The sequence below is a fragment of the Schistocerca nitens genome, chromosome 2, assembly GCF_023898315.1.
Source record: "Schistocerca nitens isolate TAMUIC-IGC-003100 chromosome 2, iqSchNite1.1, whole genome shotgun sequence".
NCBI classification, from domain to species: domain Eukaryota; kingdom Metazoa; phylum Arthropoda; class Insecta; order Orthoptera; family Acrididae; genus Schistocerca; species Schistocerca nitens.
In genome coordinates this window covers 712,679,780-712,690,732 of record NC_064615.1, presented here as the reverse complement: position 1 = coordinate 712,690,732, position 10,953 = coordinate 712,679,780, and the positions used below count along the sequence as shown (strand labels likewise).

Below are 10,953 nucleotides of genomic sequence, written 5' to 3'. Positions count from 1 at the left end.
AATTGTGCAAAATGAACTGTTATTAAAGTCCCGTCCTTACACCTCTCTGTTGCAAACACAGACACAAATTTGAATACAGCGAACACAGGGGGAAAAAAATCGGCACGATGGACGTTTGAACACGGCTCGCCTGTCCAACACCGTGACCACTTAACCACGGCGCCGTTGTTGATTTGGGTTGCTCCAAATTGCACTTCTTGTCCTTGGACCATTCACTGCTTTTTTTTCACAGTTCAGTACATCTTCCTGTAGCCATGCTTGATCTGTGTTCAGATTTTGACGGGCTGCCTTACCACGATTCCCTAGCAGAGGAGAGCTTCAGTAAACGTGTTAGGACTTCACAGCCTGTTGGATCGATGGAATGTTATTGAGACGACAGGTAAACAGTAACATCATCAAATAGTAGTGTGCCGCTCCACTGTGTTATGCTGTTTGCTGCTGTTTACGTTACCTACATATGTTTCTGAACTGGAAATCTATAAGGAACACGTTGGCTTCCTGGTGTTGTTAAAAAAGAGGTTCAAATAGCTCTGAGCACTGTGGGACTTAACAGCTGAGGTCATCAGTCCCCTAGAACTTAGAACTACTTAAACCTAACTAACCTAAGGACATCACACACATCCATGCCCGAGGCAGGATTCGAACCTGAGACCGTAGCGGTCGCGCGCTTCGAGACTGAAGCGCCTAGAACCGCTCGGCCACACCGGCCAGCACGAAAATACAGCCACTTCCATGCCTGTAGGGTAATTTGAGCTGCTTATCCGATTTCGCATTACTATATGAAGTTACTGTGATATTCGTTATGCGAAAAGCTATAAATGAAGTTCTATGAGGCATGGTTCGCAGGTCGGCCATTTACGCAGTTCATGAACAGCTGTAAATATTCTCTAAGGGTTTATAAAAAAAGTGGAACAAGAATAAAGAACTATGTACACACATGTATGCAATACAATCTTAGACTCAGAAGTCGCAAACACCGAGACATCTTAAACTGCGAGTAAAAGCTATTGTCCGTTTACGTTTAGATTATTTCATTCCGACGTTCATTTGTGAAATAATATTTACTGTTTGATGGTTGCTTACCTACTTCAGAATACGTCCTCTTAAAAATAGTTCTATTTGGGTCCGAGAACCATCGGGCGAAGCGTGACCGCTTTCCCCTACCACGGTTCATATGCTCGTTAATCATCTCTTCTTCACGGATTCATCGTCATGACAAAACTTCACCTCGGGAATCGGACGACAGCAAATCGACGAGGAACTACTTCACTTGTTATGTAGCAGAAACATACAGTAATGCTGCTTCGCGAAGATTCGCGCGGATTGATACAAAGAGAAAATATGTCGCGTACCTTAACGTTCAAAGTAATTAAATATATTGACCTTCCGTATTACATAGTCCTGTCCTTTTGTCATATATTACATTCGTTAGTTTCAGCATCGTTTATTTTTATAAACAATATCAAACATGCGTGCACCACTTTCACGTGCGATACAACTTGCGAAACACGAAAATCGGATATTGGAAACATACTTTCGCTCTAGTGTTTACGTATTAGACCAGTATAGTTTTTGCTAGCCCAATCAGACACCCGTTTTCGATTTCTGTTATTTTACACACACGGTTTCGAAAAACCTAAAATAAGGAAATAAAAAGAAATCAGCTTCTTAAATTTCGTTAGCACACACAAGTTATCAGTACCTTCGTAATCAATATACATATGAAGTTTACGATAGCTCCAAAACTAAGTGATTGGTTTTTTCGTCTAGTAATTCGAGACTGCTCTATAATGTTCTCGGGCGTTCACGATCATTCTCGAATGTTAACGAATGTTTTCGAATGTTCTTGAATATTCTCAAATATTCTAGAACACAACTTGGAAACGCCACGTATCGCACTGATCCGCACTCGAGCAAAATTATCTTAGACGATGCATTGTGCAGAGTAGTAAAAACAGAAGAACAACTCCTCGAAAATGTGTATCAGCTTACAGGGAGAAACTTCGTATACAAAAAAAGAGTTGTGGCAGCGAATGATATTAACAACAAAAATGATGTTCTTTAACAAACAAATCAGCGAATTCAGAATATTTGGAAAAACTTTTGAATCTATTGATGTAATGATGAACCATGACGAAAGTGTGTATTTCCCCAACAGAATTCCTAAATCTGGCCAATGTTTCCTGCATGTCTACACAAAAAAGCTTCTAAATAACGTCATAAAAAATCCAATATTTACCGGAAAAGAAAAAAGGAGAGCCAATATTCATACCATTAATACCACTCTTTTCAGCTAACTTACCATTCAGCTTCAAAGTGTTCAAATTTCCGATAAGGTTAGCATACAGTATGACTATCAACAAAGCGCAGTGACTACCACTAACGCAGGAGGGATGTTAGTTTATGTAAAACGGTATTGAGAGCTCATGTAAGCCTAGTGACAAAGGCATGATTATGAAGTCCACGATTAGAGGTCAACGTGTCAACGGAAACCATATTCCCTCCTTAAAATGAAAACGTTTTCATAGCTTACTTGCCTTCTCATTTAAGGCTAAGCGTGGCTTGCACATATTTGGAACTAGAGTCATGTATGCATGTTTTTTTATCTTTGTTAATTGAAAACTGCAGTACACTGCTTCTTGTAATACAACGAATGCAAGAGTAACAATCCACGATTCACAAGAATGTGACTCGAAACATTACATCTTCAGTGAATGTTATTTATTAATATAAACGCTGACCAACGAATTCTGCAGGCAGTCAAAGTGTTCTTGTAACATATTCTCAGATGTCAAAGAGTCATACCGCGTAGCATTTCTATAAATGCTTTATATAAGGCTGGAGGATGTTACATTTAGAAGGAACGGTTGAATTATACTCATTTACGAGAGATTCTGTACACAAATGAGTTCCGTACACAGTTCAAAAATGGTTCAAATGGCTCTGAGCACTATGGGACTCAACTGCTGTGGTCATAAGTCCCCTAGAACTTAGAACTACTTAAACCTAACTAACCTAAGGACAGCACACAACACCCAGCCATCACAAGGCAGAGAAAATCCCTGACCCCGCCGGGGCCGTACACAGTATCACATTTCCTGTGGATGTATAAATGAGTGCGTCTAACTAAAAATGTCACCCTTTGAAACATGAATACTCCATTTTTAGCGAGTGTATACATTAGAATCAAAATATTTTACTTCGTTACAATGTAGCCAATGATTCAGTTGCACGGTACGAGGACGAACTACTTCATTTGTTTGGAATAAAATCTAACAAATTTTGAGATTCTGAAATATCTGGAACTGCACAGACTGATTATTCATTCGTATTCAAGAACAGCGATTTTTCACTGGCAAATCTCGCGTTTGTTCTCATTTACAGGTTATGCTACGTTAACAAATGCGGCTAGTCATGTACGAGTTCATGATCTCAAAAGGGCAATGGCCTTTGTTGACTTCGTTTCAGTGAATTGGTGCAGTCTCAATAGTACTGTCAGTGATCTTTGTGGAATGCAGCGCATTTTACTTGTTTGTGGGAAGCAACATACCATTGATTAATTCTATCGACTTACTTAAATTAATTTATATCGCCTTTTATATCAGGCTAATGACATAACTGGAGTCTGCACTGTATAGCAATTTTGTCGGAAGTGTGTATCTTTACTTAAGTTCTCTATTTACGACTGCTCGAGCTATTCACTTGACATACATTGTCTAAGTGCCTAATTAAAAAAAAAACGCGACCTACGCTTTTCTAATGAGGCTGTTTTCTTATGAACACTTCTCTAGCCCATATTATTATCTTCAAATCGCAGTAATTTTCTTCGTTTCGGTGTTCGTCTTCCACATTGAATTGCCACACGTTTGATTTTTGAATTATTTAAAATATGAAACAGTATGAGCAACTGTTCATAGTTTTTAGTGGTGGCAATAATTTCAGGAATACGTGTTGAAACCATGGTTGAAACGCACGGAGCAGCAAACTCCGCCTATTCCAAACTGCCGCCACTTTTAGTTCTACACGGTCACCGCTACGAACGCTGCAGTCGCTCCAAAGATCTTACATTCAAGAATAGCGATTTTTTACGGGAGAATCTCGCGTTTGTTCTCATCTGCGGGTTAGGCTGCGTAAACAAATGCGGCTAGTCATGTATAAGCTCGTGATCTCGGAAGGGTAATGGCGATTGTTGACTTCGTTTCAGTGAATTGTTGCAATTTAATTATTCTTTGTGACTGTAGTGCTGCCTTAGTTGATTAAGAAGTGACAGCTAGTTTTGTGTCACGGACAGTTATACTTGTGAAGAAAAAAGTAAGTGCATTTTTTAACTTTTTTAGCGTAGTGTAGCTCGTACGCATAGAAAGCGTAATGTGCCTCCTTTAAAAAGGGCAATCAGTTACTGGGAACGAACTAAAAACGCGGTTGATTAATAGTTAGGCTGTAACTGTCTTAGAAAGTAGACTTGCAGAAAAGTAAAAGTATCTGCGCTGAACTGCTTGTAATAGCTTAGAGCACTTTTTATTTTGTATTTTGTTACCGCAGACATTTTTCACTGTTCCGAAATTTCTCATTTAAATTTACGCTCGTGCCATACGCATAGTAGGCGTTGTCGGCTGCGGTACTGTCGCAGCAGCTAAGTTTAGTTATGCATTCGAATTTTTATCTACGATAGAAGGTGGCCACTACAAGTATTCAACCGTATTTCATTTGATTCCTTGGTGGACTTCCAACATGTTCAGATGTATTAGGTAAACAAACAAAAAAAAATCTTGCAGCCCGATTTGAAAATTGCATATTGTACATACTTCCCGTACGCTATAGAATTAGTCCTTTTAGTCAGATTTTTTCCTCCGACACCTGTGTAAAACTTGGTGTAACTGGATGCTGAGGATGTGGTTTCTGTGCATGTTATAATTTTTGTGCGTTAATCTTGCTCAGATGATTTCCTCTTTTTACAGTACTCTTGCCGTTTATTTTAGTGTCTTGATGGGAAATCTATACTGCAAGCGCCCATGTGGAAATTAAATTTTATTTGCACGAAAACAGTTTATTCAAAATGTAGTTTTGTATCCATTTCAAGTAAACAACAGCGTATTCTTTTTTCTCAAGTTCGTTTATGCCCAAGGGCAGCATGATCCATTTCTATTGTCTGTATGAAACTACGTTCCTAGTTCCTTCACACTGTTTTGCTGTCTTGATAGCATTAGTATTTAATGGTAGTAAACTGTCTGAGGCTCATGCAGACCATGACATCATTGCTGTATAGATTTGGGACAGAAACCATCTACAGTTTTGTAGGTACTTGTTCGCTTACTTCAAGGTAGGCTATGTAAAAACAAATCACTCACTCTATTTCACGGATGTGCACAGCATCGAACATTTTGAGCATGGTGTATGTGAAGTCAGCATACACAAATACGGGCTTCAATATATATCAGACAACACATTGTGCTCCTACTGTAATATTTTGTATGCAACCTATAATCGCAAAATTTTAAAATTATTGTGCCTAATTTGTTGTTTTATATACCTTGTCATACACGTGTAACTGTTTTTTGCCGCATTTGAAAAGTTGTCCTATTTTCTGGTCCCCCACATCTGACCTCATCTTACAGTAATGTCTAAAATTACATGTTTATGATACCCCAATGGACACAAGATGGAATTCATTGCAGTGATACTGTTTACCTTTGAAGAGATTCAGAAGACGGTCTTATTTGTGCATACTTTATATGTAGTTATGTCTGTTGGCAGTCCTATGAGTTGTACTTCTGCATTGGAAAATAACACATAGTTACCAAAAAATTTGAAGATTGTTTCTCCAGATACTCTTATAACTAATCTTTGTTCTATAATAATTGATGTAAGTACTACTTTTCAGATGAAGTAACAACTAAATGAATAAATGACATTCATGTTGGTGAAAGAATGTTGTCAACATCCCATACTGCTGACGCACATTTGAAGCCAGTGCATACTTAAACTGTTGTTGCTTTGCTCAAATGATGGTTAAGGCATCCACATATCACATTTAAGGGGGTAGGATGTCAAACGGGCCAACTTGGAGCAGGAGAGGCACCACAGTACATTTTAGTTTCCACTGTCTATACCTTTACAAATAAATTCATAAAACTTTAACAGCATGACCAGGAACGATTCAGGATTCATACTCATAGCAGTGGAAGCTCAAAAACGTAACAAAGCACATTTTTCTTACATATGTTAATTTCATCATTTTTTTTCACTTACTACTGGCTGCATTTGTTGCTATAGGTACACTTTTCTTCCTAAGTAAGAGAGATTCTTTGATGGCTTTTGCACAGCATACAAACCATAGTTACAGGTGTATGAATTTAATGTATTTAATTTATGAAAAAATGAATTAACTGTTACATTTTACATTTCGTGTTTAGAAAAAATTCAAGTTTTTTAGTTAGTTAATTATCTCAATTTTTTCCACAGTTTTGTAATAGATTTGGAAAATTCTAGAGTTTCATACACTTCTAACTACTGTTTGTATGCTATGAAAAATTCATCGAAGAATCTCTCTTACTTAGGAAGAAAAGTGTACCTATAGCAACAAATGCAGCCAGTAATAAGTGAAAAAATGATAAAATTTCACATTAAAAAAAAAAAAAAAGAAAGAAAGTATTTTGCTACGTTTTTGAACTTTCACTGCGATGAGTGTGAGTCCTCAATCCTGGTCATGGTGACAAAGTTTTATGACGTTATTTGTAAAAGTATAGACAGTAGAAATTAAAATGTCCTGTGGTGACTCTTCTGCTCCAAGTCGGCCCGTTTGACGTCCTACCCCCCCCTTAAATGATGTACACTTTATACAGTCACCCTACATTTTCAGATGTGCCACACTTATCTTCAAAGATACATTAAAGGAAATATCTTTTACGACTGTCCTCTTTGGATGGTATGCAAGTGAATAGTTTTAAGATTGTGAATAATTTTCTTTAAATTACACTTTCTTTTATACAATAACTATGTTACTTCTCTGCTACTTCTTGCTCTGTTTAGGGCTAGTTGCTAATAGCTCCTTTATCCAGTACATATACGAAACTGTCATTTCTGGAAAGTATTATGTCTGGAATTTTGATAAATTTTCCTATTCTGTGGTTCCAGTATTTTCTATCATTCAGTGAATTTGGTAGAAATGGCCAGCTTACTGTAAAATGCATTAACTCATATTATGCTAATTTTATTTATAACTGCTGTCTTATCTGCCCTTTTCTGACGTCACAAAGACTGCAAGAAATAAGGCAGTAATTTTAATTGTGCTCTACATAGTATCTGCATGTAATGGAATAATCATACTTTTTTTTGTCAAACACATTAAACAAGTGAACTAACAGTAACTTCCAACCCAGAGTGGTAGCCTGCATGTGCCGACAGATAACTGCAAGTATTTCTTTACTTGGCTTTTCCTACTTTTACTGAACTCTTTCACAATTTCAGTGATTCCTCTTTGCTTTATTTTTTTTATTTTGCACTCATATGGACCACATGAATAACTCATTATCATCTATTAGCATTAGGTAAGCCGAAATTAATTGTTACTGAAATTTCTAACCTCTGACCATCGTATTCCAGTACCCCCCCCCCCCTCCTCCTTTCTTTCATCTCATCCTAAGTGTCCTAGAAAACTGTGTTCCTTACATAAAGTTAAGCATTACACCAGGAATACAGTTTCTGAAGAACTTACACTAATTCTTTTTGAAAAGGGTACATATTTGGTGTATGTGATATTCTTATGTTTTATCCAGACAGGTATTGATACATCCAGATTAGAACTGCAATACTTTTTAAGTAATAAGGTGGCATGGACTTAATTTTATGTTCTTATAAATGAAATCACTGGTAATGCAAAGGACTAATTGCTACCTATATCACTGGATGATGCATCCTTGTTTCTCTGCAGAAAGCCATTGTGTAAGGTGACTCATAGTTTGAACATGGAGGAAGGGTGTCCTCAGGGCATCCAAATATATATTACCTCTGTTGTCCTGTGATCCACTGAAACAAATTCCTAGTTGTTTGCTGTTAAAAGTGTGGACCATTTCAATTCCCAATGATAATCGAACCTGTCATCATGTTTCTTCTCTAATAAGTAGTAAAATTGTTGCCGATAGGCTATGAAAAGATACTCTTCTCTCATTCTGTTGAAAACTTCATGTGCAGTGTACACAACCATAAATTCACGGAGAGTGGGGGATGCATAAAGTACACTGGGGGAGTACCACAAATACTATTGCTCAAAAAGCTCCTGTAAATTATTAGTGCACAGTGTGTCCACCCTTCACCCTTATGAAAGCTTAAACTCTGCTGGGGACACTTTCAATGAGGTGTCTAAATGTCTGCAAAGGAATGGCAGCCACACTTCTTCAAAAACTGAATCCAGAGAAGGTAGTGATGTAGACTGAAATTTTCCAGGACACTTGGATCTACTAAGGAGACTGCTTACACTACACTTGTCCGTCCTCTTTCAGAATACTGCTGCGCAGTGTGGGATACTTGCCAGGCAGGACTGACGGAGTACATCGAAAAAGTTCAAAGAAGGGCAGCACATTGTATGTTATCACAAAATATGGGAGAGAGTGTCACAGAAATGATACAGGATTTGGGCTGGACATCATTAAAAGAAAGGTGTTTTTCGTTCCGACAGAATCTTCTCACGAAATTCCAATCACCAACTTTCTCCTCCAAATGCGAAAATATTCTGTTGACACCGACCTACATAGGGAGAAATAATCATCATGATAAAATAGGGGAAATTTGAGCTTGTATGGAAAGATATAGGTGTTTGTTCTTTCCGTGCACTATAAGAGATTGGAATAATAGAGAATTGTGAAGGTGGTTCGATGTGATTTTCAGAGTATCCGTGTGGATGTAGATGTAGACATAACGAGCAAAATCAACATTCCAACTTATCCCAAGGAAGTTCCATGGGGTTCAGGAATGTTATTTCCACATTGCCTCACTGATGCTGCTTCATGACAGGGTGCACCACTGGCCTGATACAATCCATCATTATCTCTGAGATGTTCCTCTAAGGTAGGCAGTACACAATGGTGTAAAATGTGTTCATATCCTGCTAGATTTAATGTCTCCTTAAGCGCAGTAAGGGGACCATATACTAATTATGATATACCTATACTGTAACACAACTTTCTCTGTCTTTCGCTGCGGAGCATACACATGGTGACAGGTAACATTTTCCAACATTTATCTAACCCCAACTCTTTCGTCAGATTTCCAAAAATTCTCTCTCATCACTCATTTCTAGGCATCTACTGTCCAGTGGCATCACTCACATCAAGTATTGCTTAGAATTGAGTATAAATATGAGTGGCTTATTAGGAGCTGTGTGATGATTGCACCCCGTTGTTTTAACTCCCTATGCACAGTTATTGTGCTAGCTGCACAGCTGATAGGACTTTGAAGCTCACAAGTAATACCTTCCACTGATTACATGCCATTTTTTACTGCGACCCTGTGCAGTGCTCTTTGGTACCTGTCAGTCAGTATGTGAGGTCTATCTTGTCCTGGTTTAGCTATTGTTGTTCCTTCACATTTGCACTTCACAATCACACCACTAGCATTCAACTTGATCAGCTTTAGAAGGGTTGAAATGTTGTTACACTGGTGACGTTCAATGACTAGTTATAGGTATGGCCAGATACTTTTGACCATATAGTGTATGTCCACATGGAGAGGTATCTGTTGAATTAGTTTGAGTATAGTCTAATATGTAAATTGGTTGATCAGAGTTCAACATTCAAATTGCTGTCAGCAACATGAACTGCTGCTTAATTGTATACTAGATTGTATACATTGTGTTATATGCATTACATCTTGCAGTGAAAGAAGGGGGACGATGATGATCATAACAAGATATGAGAGTTGTACTTTTGCATATGTGGAGTATGTAAAGTTGTATGGCACGAGTGACTGGGTTACCCCAATTGGCAAGTTCAGCCACCTGAATTGGAAAATACATTGCTATTAATTTAAAGGATTTCATTTAAGAACAGCCTTTTCTCGTCCATTAAGAGATTTATGCAGATGGATTGCAAACAAGTATTTCTAATCATGATGCAGATTTGTTGACTGTGGTCTCCTCATAGGTGGAGATTTCTATCACAAAACTCAATAGTGAGATATTGTGAGTATATGACATTCTCTGATATTTTGTGGACTACGTTGTTGAATCATTGCACAAACAATTGAAATCATTTAAATTAATTAAATTAAATCTTGTAAGGCATACTGAGGCTTATTGAAATAATTTTAATAAAGGAGATCACTTACAAAATATTTTGAGCAATTCTTCAGTATAGCCTTCTGAATCTGGACCCTGAACTCATACGCCATACAAAAGTACACTCGCCGCCATGACAGTGGGTTCTTTGATTTGCTCCAGAAGGAGACGAAGTGGAACTTTAACATATAAAACATTAGTTAACTTTTATTAAATATAGATAGGAAGATTTATTTAACTTTGTATAATCCCTTTCCACAGGAATGCTCAGAGTATTTACAACAGTCACTAAATAGTGAGGTAACGTTTCGTACAAATAAATTTACAGAGCTCTTCACTTGAAGAATTATTGACATGATGTTCACATTAATGTTCTGGATAAGGCATTTAATACATTGGTGGTCTATCTAAGAAGGTGCAGTCATCTTGATTGTTGACTGCGAGCTGGGCCAAGTATTCCTCTGCTCAGCTGTAAGTAGACCATAATTGTGGTGAAGCTGTAGAAGACATGCCTTCACTGGTGTTGCAAATTTGTCAGCGACTTCACTGTTCTTTGGTTTCATTGTGAGGTGCGAACCCACTCCTCAGACAACACCTCACCGAGATGGATCAGTAAGTGGCATAGAGAATATTTAAGGGAGGGTTGTGTGATCTGTCATAGGTTATTTTTGTTTTTGGAAGAG

The 10,953-nt window shown here is 37.8% G+C and overlaps 1 protein-coding gene across 4 annotated transcripts in view; it reads left to right on the top strand.

The window, feature by feature from the left end:
- Positions 1-4,116: 4,116 nt before the first annotated feature.
- LOC126236877 (GTPase-activating protein skywalker) overlaps positions 4,117-10,953 on the top strand; it is a 309,366-nt gene continuing 302,529 nt past the window's right edge. For all 4 annotated transcript variants that reach the window (XM_049946501.1, XM_049946504.1, XM_049946503.1 and 1 more), the window contains exon 1: positions 4,117-4,311. The gene's annotated coding sequence lies outside the window, so the exon portion shown is untranslated. The remainder of the gene's footprint in view (positions 4,312-10,953) is intronic.